Source organism: Amphibalanus amphitrite, unplaced genomic scaffold (genome assembly GCF_019059575.1).
Source record: "Amphibalanus amphitrite isolate SeventyFive unplaced genomic scaffold, NRLGWU_Aamphi_draft 000047F_arrow, whole genome shotgun sequence".
NCBI lineage: Eukaryota > Metazoa > Arthropoda > Thecostraca > Balanomorpha > Balanidae > Amphibalanus > Amphibalanus amphitrite.
The window spans coordinates 845,985-856,543 of NW_024881543.1; the positions used below are offsets into that span (position 1 = coordinate 845,985).

A 10,559-nucleotide genomic window follows, 5' to 3' on the forward strand; every position below is an offset into this window, starting at 1 on the left:
GAAGGACATCAGCTCCTGAATAGGGAGGGGGAGTTACAGACATCAGCAGCACCAGCTTCTCACTATTTCGTTCTAATACTCGTTCTAATACTCCCAACACCCGTTGTTGTCCAGGAGTTGAGTTGGAATGGGGGGGGGGGGGGTGTTCACTGTTCAGCAGCCCTCCCCCTAGCAGGCGTGGGAATCATGTCAATGTGGAGCCCCAGTGTAGAGTGGGATAGCCTTTTCCGCTGGATTGTGATCAGGCTTTGCGTCGAATAACACTGATCCATTGAAAGATGTTCCGATTTACTTGCCCAGGCACATTTTTATTCAGAAAGAAAACATACATATGGTTTGCTGATGGATAATAGATTATGGCAGCAGGTAACACCCAGGCGGTGTGCCTTCTGCTGTAGGGCCAGCAGTGTGGTGCGTCCCGAATGGGGTCGCCAAAGACGCAGCTCGCCGCCAAGACAGCCGGAGACCAGCACACCGGCCGAACCGCCGAACGACAGGCACGAAGCCGACTCCTCGTAGCCATGCAGCGTGCTGCCGGCGAGAGGTCACGGGAAGGTCAGCTTATAATGTACACAGAGACAAGACAGAGCACACAGAGCAGAGCAGTGTACAGCAGAGCTGACAGAGCAGAGCGAGCAGAGCAGAGCAAGGCGGGGCAGAGCAGAGCGAGCAGAGCAGAGCTGACTTAGAGAGCTGACAGGAGGGCAGGGCAGGGCAGAGGCGACTTCAGGTACCGTGAACAGTGCGAAATGAAATGCAACAGTGGGGCAGGGGTAGTCAACAGTTAACATGGGGCAGTCAACTGTTAACTGGGGCAGTTAACATGGGGCAGTCAGACTGAGGTCGGAGAGACCTCGGTCAGGTCTGAAAGACCTCAGTCAGGTCTTTGGCAGACCTCGGCCAGGGTTGTCAGACGTCTGTCAGGTTCCACATATCTCTGTCAGCTCCTACAGACCTCAGACAGATCTTACATACCTCTGTCAGGTCTGACAGACCTCAGTCAGGTCTGAGAGACCTCAGTCAGGTCTCTGACAGACCTCGGCCAGGTTTGTCAGGCGTCTGTCAGGTTCCACATATCTGTCAGCTCCTACAGACCTCTGTCAGGCCTCACATGCCTCTGTCACGTCTGACAGACCTCGGTCTGGTCTGACAGTCCTCGGTCAGGTCGGAGAGACCTCGGTCAGGTCTGACAGACCTCAATCAGGTCTCTGGCAGATCTCGGCCAGGGTTGTCAGACGTCTGTCAGTTTCCATATATCTCTATCAGCTCCTACAGACCTCTGTCAGGTCTGAGAGACCTCGGTCAGGTCGGAGAGACCTCGGTCAGGTCTGAGAGACCTCGGTCAGGTCTGAGAGACCTCGGTCAGATCTGAAAGATCTCAGTCAGGTCTCTGACAGACTACAGCCAGGGTTGTCAGATGTCTGTCAGGTTCCATATATCTCTGTCAGCTCCTACAGACCTCAGATACGTCTTACATACCTCTGTCAGGTCTCACAGACCTCAGTCAGGTCTGAGAGACCTCAGTCAGGTCTCTGACAGACCTCGGCCAGGTTTGTCAGGCGTCTGTCAGGTTCCATATATCTCTGTCAGCTCCTACAGACAGGGAGAGTCCACATAGGAGGGTTGTCAGACGTCTGTCAGGTTCTACATATCTCTGTCAGCTCCTACAGACCTCTGTCAGGTCTCACATACCTCTGTCACGTCTGACAGACCTCGGTCTGGTCTGACAGTCCTCGGTCAGGTCGGAGAGACCTCGGTCAGGTCTGAGAGACTTCAGTCAGGTCTTTGACAGACATCGGCCAGGGTTGTCAGACGTCTGTCAGGTTCCATTTATCTCTGTCAGCTCCCACAGACCTCTGACAGGTCTTACATACCTCTGTCAGGTCCCACATACTTCTGTCAGGTCCCACATACCTCTGTCAGGTCTGACAGACCTCAGTCAGGTCTGACAGACCTCAGTCAGGTCTGAGAGACCTCAGTCAGGTCTCTGACAGACCTCGGCCAGGTTTGTCAGGCGTCTGTCAGGTTCCACATATCTCTGTCAGCTACTACAGACCTCTGTCAGGTCTCACATGCCTCTGTCACGTCTGACAGACCTCGGTCTAGTCTGACAGTCCTCGGTCAGGTCGGAGAGACCTCGGTCAGGTCTGACAGACCTCAATCAGGTCTCTGGCAGATCTCGGCCAGGGTTGTCAGACGTCTGTCAGTTTCCATATATCTCTGTCAGCTCCTACAGACCTCTGTCAGGTCTGACAGACCTCGGTCAGGTCGGAGAGACCTCGGTCAGGTCTGAGAGACCTCGGTCAGGACTGAGAGACCTCGGTCAGGTCTGAGAGACCTCGGTCAGATCTGAAAGATCTCAGTCAGGTCTCTGACAGACTACAGCCAGGGTTGTCAGATGTCTGTCAGGTTCCATATATCTCTGTCAGCTCCTACAGACCTCAGATACGTCTTACATACCTCTGTCAGGTCTCACAGACCTCAGTCAGGTCTGAGAGACCTCAGTCAGGTCTCTGACAGACCTCGGCCAGGTTTGTCAGGCGTCTGTCAGGTTCCATATATCTCTGTCAGCTCCTACAGACAGGGAGAGTCCACATAGGAGGGTTGTCAGACGTCTGTCAGGTTCTACATATCTCTGTCAGCTCCTACAGACGTCTGTCAGGTCTCACATACCTCTGTCAGGTCTCACATACCTCTGTCACGTCTGACAGACCTCGGTCTGGTCTGACAGTCCTCGGTCAGGTCGGAGAGACCTCGGTCAGGTCTGAGAGACTTCAGTCAGGTCTTTGACAGGCATCGGCCAGGGTTGTCAGACGTCTGTCAGGTTCCATTTATCTCTGTCAGCTCCTACAGACCTCTGACAGGTCTTACATACCTCTGTCAGGTCCCACATACTTCTGTCAGGTCCCACATACCTCTGTCAGGTCTGACAAACCTGAGTCAGGTCTGACAGACCTCAGTCAGGTCTGAGAGACCTCAGTCAGGTCTCTGACAGACCTCGGCCAGGTTTGTCAGGCGTCTGTCAGGTTCCACATATCTCTGTCAGCTACTACAGACCTCTGTCAGGTCTCACATGCCTCTGTCACGTCTGACAGACCTCGGTCTGGTCTGACAGTCCTCGGTCAGGTCGGAGAGACCTCGGTCACGTCTGACAGACCTCAATCAGGTCTCTGACAGATCTCGGCCAGGGTTGTCAGACGTCTGTCAGGTTCCATATATCTCTGTCAGCTCCTACAGACCTCTGTCAGGTCTCACATACCTCTGTCAGGTCTGACAGACCTCGGTCAGGTCTCTGACAGACCTCGGTCAGGTCTGAGAGACTTTAGTCAGGTCTTTGACAGATATCGGTCAGGGTTGTCAGATGTCTGCCAGGTTCCACATATCTCTGTCAGCTCTTACAGACCTCTGTCGGGTCTCACATACCTCGGTCAGGTCTGAGAGACCTCGGTCAGATCTGAAAGACCTCAATCAGGTCTCTGACAGATCTCGGCCAGGGTTGTCAGACGTCTGTCTGTCAGGTTCCACATATCTCTGTCAGCTCCTACAGACCTCTGTCAGGTCTCACATATCTCTGTCAGGTCTGACATACCTCTGTCAGGTCTGCCAGACCTCGGTCAGGTCGGAGAGACCTCGGTCATATCTGAGAGACCTCGGTTAGATCTGAAAGACCTCAATCAGGTCTTTGACAGACCTCGGCGAGGGTTGTCAGACGTCTGTCAGGTTCCATATATCTCTGTCAGCTCCTACAGACAGGGAGGGTCCACATAGGAGGGTTGTCAGAAGTCTGTCAGGTTCCACATATCTCTGTCAGCTCCTAAAGACCTCTGTCAGGTCTCACATACCTCTGTCAGGTCTAACAGACCTCAGTCAGGTCTAAGAGACCTCAATCAGGTCTCTGACAGACCTCGGTCAGGGTTGTCAGAGGTCTGTGAGGTTCCGCATATCTCTGTCAGCTCCTACAGACCTCTGACAGGTCTTACATACCTCAGTCAGGACCCACATACCTCTGTCAGGTGTGACAGACCTATGTTAGGTCGCACGTACCTCTGTCAGGTCCCACATACCTCTGTCATGTCCCACATACCTTTGTCAGGTCCCACAGACGTCTGTCAGGTCTGACAGACCTCAATCAGGTCTCTGACAGATCTCGGCAAGGGTTGTCAGACGTCTGTCAGTTTCCATATATCTCTGTCAGCTAACAGAGACCTCTGTCAGGTCTCACATACCTCTGTCAGGTCTGAGACACCTCGGTCAGGTCAGAGAGACCTCGGTCAGGTCTATGAGACCTCTGTCAGGTCTGAGAGACCTCGGTCAGGTCTGAAAGATCCCAGTCAGGTCTCTGACAGACTACGGCCAGGGTTGTCAGATGTCTGTCAGGTTCCATATATCTCTGTCAGCTCCAACATACCTCAGACAGATCTTACATAACTCTGTCAGGTCTGACACACCTCAGTCAGGTCTGACAGACCTTAGTCAGGTCTGAGAGACCTCAGTCAGGTCTGAGAGACCTCAGTCAGGTCTCTGAAAGACCTCGGCCAGGTTTGTCAGGCGTCTGTCAGGTTCCACATATCTCTGTCAGCTCCTACAGACCTCTGTCAGGTCTCACATGCCTCTGTCACGTCTGACAGACCTCGGTCTGGTCTGACAGTCCTCGGTCAGGTCGGAGAGACCTCGGTCAGGTCTGACAGACCTCAATCAGGTCTCTGACAGATCTCGGCCAGGGTTGTCAGACGTCTGTCAGGTTCCATATATCTCTGTCAGCTCCTACAGACCTCTGTCAGGTCTCACATACCTCTGTCAGGTCTGACAGACCTCGGTCAGGTCGGAGAGACCTCAGTCAGGTCGGAGAGACCTCAGTCAGGTCTGAGAGACTTCGGTCAGGTCAGAGAGACCTCGGTCACGTCTAAGAGACCTCTGTCAGGTCTGAGAGACCTCGGTCAGGTCTGAAAGATCCCAGTCAGGTCTCTGACAGACTACGGCCAGGGTTGTCAGATGTCTGTCAGGTTCCATATATCTCTGTCAGCTCATACATACCTCAGACAGATCTTACATACCTCTGTCAGGTCTGACACACCTCAGTCAGGTCTGCGAGACCTCAGTCAGGTCTCTGAAAGACCTCGGCCAGGTTTGTCAGGCGTCTGTCAGGTTCCACATATCTCTGTCAGCTCCTACAGATCTCTGTCAGGTCTCACATGCCTCTGTCACGTCTGACAGACCTCGGTCTGGTCTGACAGTCCTCGGTCAGGTCGGAGAGACCTCGGTCACGTCTGACAGACCTCAATCAGGTCTCTGACAGATCTCGGCCAGGGTTGTCAGACGTCTGTCAGGTTCCATATATCTCTGTCAGCTCCTACAGACCTCTGTCAGGTCTCACATACCTCTGTCAGGTCTGACAGACCTCGGCCAGGTCGGAGAGACCTCGGTCAGATCTGAAAGATCTCAGTCAGGTCTCTGACAGACTACAGCCAGGGTTGTCAGATGTCTGTCAGGTTCCATATATCTCTGTCAGCTCCTACAGAGCTCAGATACGTCTTACATACCTCTGTCAGGTCTAACAGACCTCAGTCAGGTCTGATAGACCTCAGTCAGGTCTGAGAGGCCTCAGTCAGGCCTCTGACAGACCTCGGCCAGGTTTGTCAGGCGTCTGTCAGGTTCCATATATCTCTGTCAGCTCCTACAGACAGGGAGGGTCCACATAGGAGGGTTGTCAGACGTCTGTCAGGTTCCACATATCTCTGTCAGCTCCTACAGACCTCTGTCAGGTCTCACATACCTCTGTCACGTCTGACAGACATCGGTCTGGTCTGACAGACCTCGGTCAGGTCTGAGAGACTTCAGTCAGGTCTTTGACAGACCTCGGCCAGGGTTGTCAGACGTCTGTCAGGTTCCATTTATCTCTGTCGGCTCCTACAGACCTCTGACAGGTCTTACATACCTCTGTCAGGTCCCACATGCTTCTGTCAGGTCCCACATACCTCTGTCAGGTCTGACAGACCTTTCTTAGGTCTCACATACCTCTGTCAGGTCTGACAGACCTCGGTCAGGTCTGACAGTCCTCGGTCAGGTCGGAGACACCTCGGTTAGGTCTGAGAGACTTCAGTCAGGTCTTTGACAGACCTCGGCCAGGGTTGTCAGACGTCTGTCAGGTTCCACATATCTCTGTCAGCTCCTACAGGCCTCTCTCAGGTCTCACATACCTCTGTCAGGTCTGACAGACCTCGGTCAGGTCGGAGAGACCTCAATCAGGTCTGAGACCTCAGACAGGTCTGAAATACCTCAATCAGGTCTCTGACAGACCTCGGCCAGGGTTGTCAGACTTCTGTCAGGTTCCACATATCTCTGTCAGCTCCTACAGACCTCTCATAGGTCTTACATACCTCTGTCAGGTCCCACATAGCTCTGTCGGGTCCCACATACCTCTGTCAGGTCCCACATACCTCTGTCAGGCCCCGCAAACGTCTGGCAGGTGGGACAGACCTTGGTCAGGTCTGGCAGACCTCAGTCAGGTCTGAAAGACCTCAGTCAGGTGCCTGACAGACCTCGGCCAGGGTTGTCAGACGTCTGTCCGGTTCCACATATCTATGTAAGCTCCTACAGACCTCTGACAGGTCTTACATACCTCTGTCAGGTCCCACATATCTCTGTCAGGTCACACATACCTTTTTTAGGTCCCACATACCTCTGCCAGGTCGGACAGACTTCGGTCAGGTCGGACAGAAGAGTCGCCCCTGCCCCACTGTTTACGGTACCTCAAGTCACCTCGGTCAGTCATTCCATTCCCTACTGTTGATGGTACCTGGCATCGCCCCTGTCGACAGAGGTCGACAGAGGTTGACAAGGAGCTGACTGGAGCTGACAGGTGCCAGGGCAGGGCAGGGCAGGGCAGGGCAAGAGCCAGGGCAGGGCAGGAGCCAAGGCAGGGCAGGGCAGGGCAGGGTCGACGGAGGTCGACAAAGGTCGACAAAAGAGGTCGACAGAAGAGGTCGTAAGAAGAGGTCGACAGAGGTTGACAGAGGTCGACAGAGGTCGACGGAGGTTGACAAGGAGCTGACAGGAGCTGACAGGAGCCAGGGCAGGGCAAGGCAGGGCAGGGTTGACAGAGGTCGACAAGGAGCTGACAGGAGCTGACAGGAGCTGGCAGGAGCCAGGGCAGGGCAGGGTCGACAAAGGTCAACAGAGGTCGACAAAAGAGGTCGACAGAAGAGGTCGTAAGAAGAGGTCGACAGAAGTTGACAGAGGTCGACAGAGGTCAACAAGGAGCTGACAGGAGCCAGGGCAGGGCAGGGCAAGGCATTGCAGGGTCGACAGAGGTCGACAGAGGTCAACAAGGAGCTGACAGGAGCTGACATGAGCCAGGGCAGGGCAGGGCAGGGTAGGGCAGGGCAGGGTCAACAAAGGTCGACAGAAGAGGTCGACAGAGGTCAAAAAGGGTCGACAAGGGATGACAGAGGTGGATATGGTCAACAGGGGTCAACAGGGAAGAATGTTGAGCACACTCAGACAGATCAGATCAGCTGTTGCTGCTCATTTTAAGCAGCGGGCATATGGAACAAGATTGCTCAAATGCTTCAGCAGCCTTAGGCTCTGCATACCAGCAGAGTGGGCGGCTGACATCACCTGGGAGTGACGCAGACAGAGCAGCTCTACATCTATGCTGCATATGTCCGAGCTGCCCCCGATTCTAATTGACATTGGCTTTGACTAAGTTCATCTCCATTTAAACTGCAGCAGATACCAAAAAGCAGAAGTAAGTGTTAAGTCTCAGTAGGCATTATATTGGGATAAATTAGGACTTCATATTGCATTGCACAGGTAGGTATGTACCTACATGATAAAGTAGATTTTTTGAAGAGGGTGTTATGAGGGCTTTAGAATTGACTAGGCAAGGCTTAATATGTTTCTTTGCAAAAAAATATGCAAAGGACTATCCTAGCGTATCAACAGAGCATGTAATCTAATACACAGACCTCACCAAAGTATATAAAAACACCTAAAAACACAATTTAATACACTATAACACACTACATTTTTGCTGCCTAATGGTCTTTTGTTTACGCGCCGAGATCGAATCAAACGCGTCAGTCAAGATGCCTGGCGGCCATGTTTGAATTAAAACTTGTAATTATTTTTATACATATATCTATATTTGAGTCGTGCCGCGCTTAGATATAATTTTTGTTGAATATCAAAAGCAAAATTGTAAAACCAAAATTATTCTCACGAAATTTGAGATAGTCCCTAAACTGAAAAATGCTAACGACCATGAGGTGGTGAGAGGCAGTGAGAGGCAGTAGAGGTGGTGAGAGGCAGTCAGTGAGCAGAGGCAGGCAGTCAGAGGCAGGGCAGGAGGAAGTGAGAGGCAGTGAGAGCCAGTGGGAGGCAGTGAGAGGCAGTGAGAGGCGGTGAGAGGCAGTGAGAGGCAGTCAGTGAGCAGAAGAAGGCGGGGGTTACATAACACCTGGAGTTACAGCATCCACATGAAAAACTCATACAAAAATTATGTGTGAATCAAGATTATTTGACAAAAGTTGCTCATCTTTATCATCATCAACTACCTACTTTGCGGGATGGTAGTTTGTTACATGTCACATCACCCTAGGCCCTCTTAAAGCTAGTTAGGTCAGGTGCGGTCCCAACATTTTCTGCGAAGCCGTTCCAGATGAGAATACATTGGATGGAGAAAGATTGCAGACAAACATCTGGTGTAGCATGTGACACGCATACCTTGTGACAATGGCCTTCAGTACAGTTCCAAAATTGGGTTGTCTGCACATAGGAGCCTTCCTGCAACAGAATACAGAGGGGTGTTAGCGGGCACCGTAAACTGCTGAGTTCACTGTGTGTGGTGTGTACAGCAAGCTTAGGGGTAGGGGAAGGGTAACCAGTTCTGATGTCACAGCTGCATGCCATGCGGTGGACGGCCTGTGGCCAGTCCCGACCGACCACAGAGGTTGCTGTGTGCGGTGACAGATGGATGGATGGCTTAGGGACGAAGTGGGCAGAGCTTAGAGCTTGTGTACGGTCCGACCACACACAGGGCCCGTGAACAGCCCTCAGATAGGTCATAGGTATGCATAGGTTCCAGAGGTACCTATATATAATTAGCTAGCATAAAAACTCATTCTAAGGATTGTGGCTGATAACCCTGATTCTGAAGCCACGCCCACACCATGGATCACACACATCATATCACCTTCACCTTAACTTACACACCACGGTATGTTATATCAATATGTTATATGTATATACCTACACTCAAGGCCCTATATAACCTTACACAAGATTCTTACCCCCTACCTACACCATCAAATCCATGCCTACACTACAAAATAAAATGAAAATATGGCGCCGCCGGCGCCGCCTATTTACGCGTCAATTTTGTCATTGATGCGCCTTAATACCTACCTGTCAGCCATATTGGAATACAAATGCTCGTTTTCTAAATACTCATTCTGGCTTTTCTAAAGGCCGCCGTCCACTGTGCGGAACGCGTGCGGTCCGTACGGAATTTAACACAGAACCCTATGGGCGCATCCGGTCCGTACGGAAATCGTGTGCGCTCCGTCCGGACCGCATCCGAACGGCAATCAGCTGTTGATTTTCCGTCAGCTCTCCGCATGCGTTTCGGATGCGGTTGCTACGGAGACGGAAGAGTGATGTCCGACGCGTTGAACTTTTCTGCGGAAAACGCATCCGGAACGTCCGGAACAGACGTGGTTTGGGGCCGTATCGGAGGCAAACATTGTGAATTGTACGAAGAATTGGAACTCGATCATCATGAAGTAAGTAAAAATTATTTCCTTAGAATGGCAAGAGTATTCGCTGCTGGTTACTTGCAATATTTTATTTGGTAATAAGTGATAGGAAACATTTATTAGCTCTCCGCATCCGGACCGCATCCGGACCGGATGCGGCCAGCGTGCGGCGACATTCCGGACGGACTCCGGACGGAATTCCGTCGCAGTGGACGGCGGCCTTAAGGCTTGCCGAGCTTAGAAATTTTTATCATTAAATTCAGAAGACAAAGTTGAGGGGTGATTAAAGTTTTAACAAAAATTGAAGGGGTCCGCTCTCAAATGACCTTGACCTTTGACCCCTCATATCTCAGCCCCCAGAGCTTGCCGAACTTAGATAATTCAGGATATTAATAAGAGTGTCTAGATGTATCAGCTCACAAAAATTCATTAAAATCTGAGGGGTCCGCTTTAAAATGGGTCACGTGACCTCCACGTGGCTGCAACCTTTGACCTGACCTAACTTCTAGGTCAGGGCTTGCCGGGCTTAGATTTTATGTCCATCGTGCTCAGCATGTCAAGTTGCATCTGTGTGCAAATTTTGAGGTAATTCTGAGGGGTCCGCCCTCAATGACCTTGAACTTTGACCCCTAATATCTCAGCCCCCAGGGCTTGCCGAGCTTAGATAATTTTTTTCTGTGATGACCAGGTCATGCTGAGTGGCTGGTGTAAATTTGGTGAGATTCTAAGGGGTCCGTTTTTATCATTTTTTCCATCGAATATGAATCTGCAATCTGAATTTGAATTTGAAGCTAAGTATATAAA

The 10,559-nt window shown here is 51.6% G+C and overlaps 1 long non-coding RNA gene across 1 annotated transcript; it reads right to left on the bottom strand.

The window, feature by feature from the left end:
• Positions 1-287: 287 nt before the first annotated feature.
• LOC122377570 lies at positions 288-9,523 on the bottom strand. The gene is made up of 3 exons (XR_006255891.1): positions 9,406-9,523; positions 8,725-8,784; positions 288-531 (listed from the first exon to the last, which is right to left on the bottom strand). It is a non-coding gene; the product is annotated as an uncharacterized LOC122377570 (long non-coding RNA).
• Positions 9,524-10,559: the final 1,036 nt, after the last annotated feature.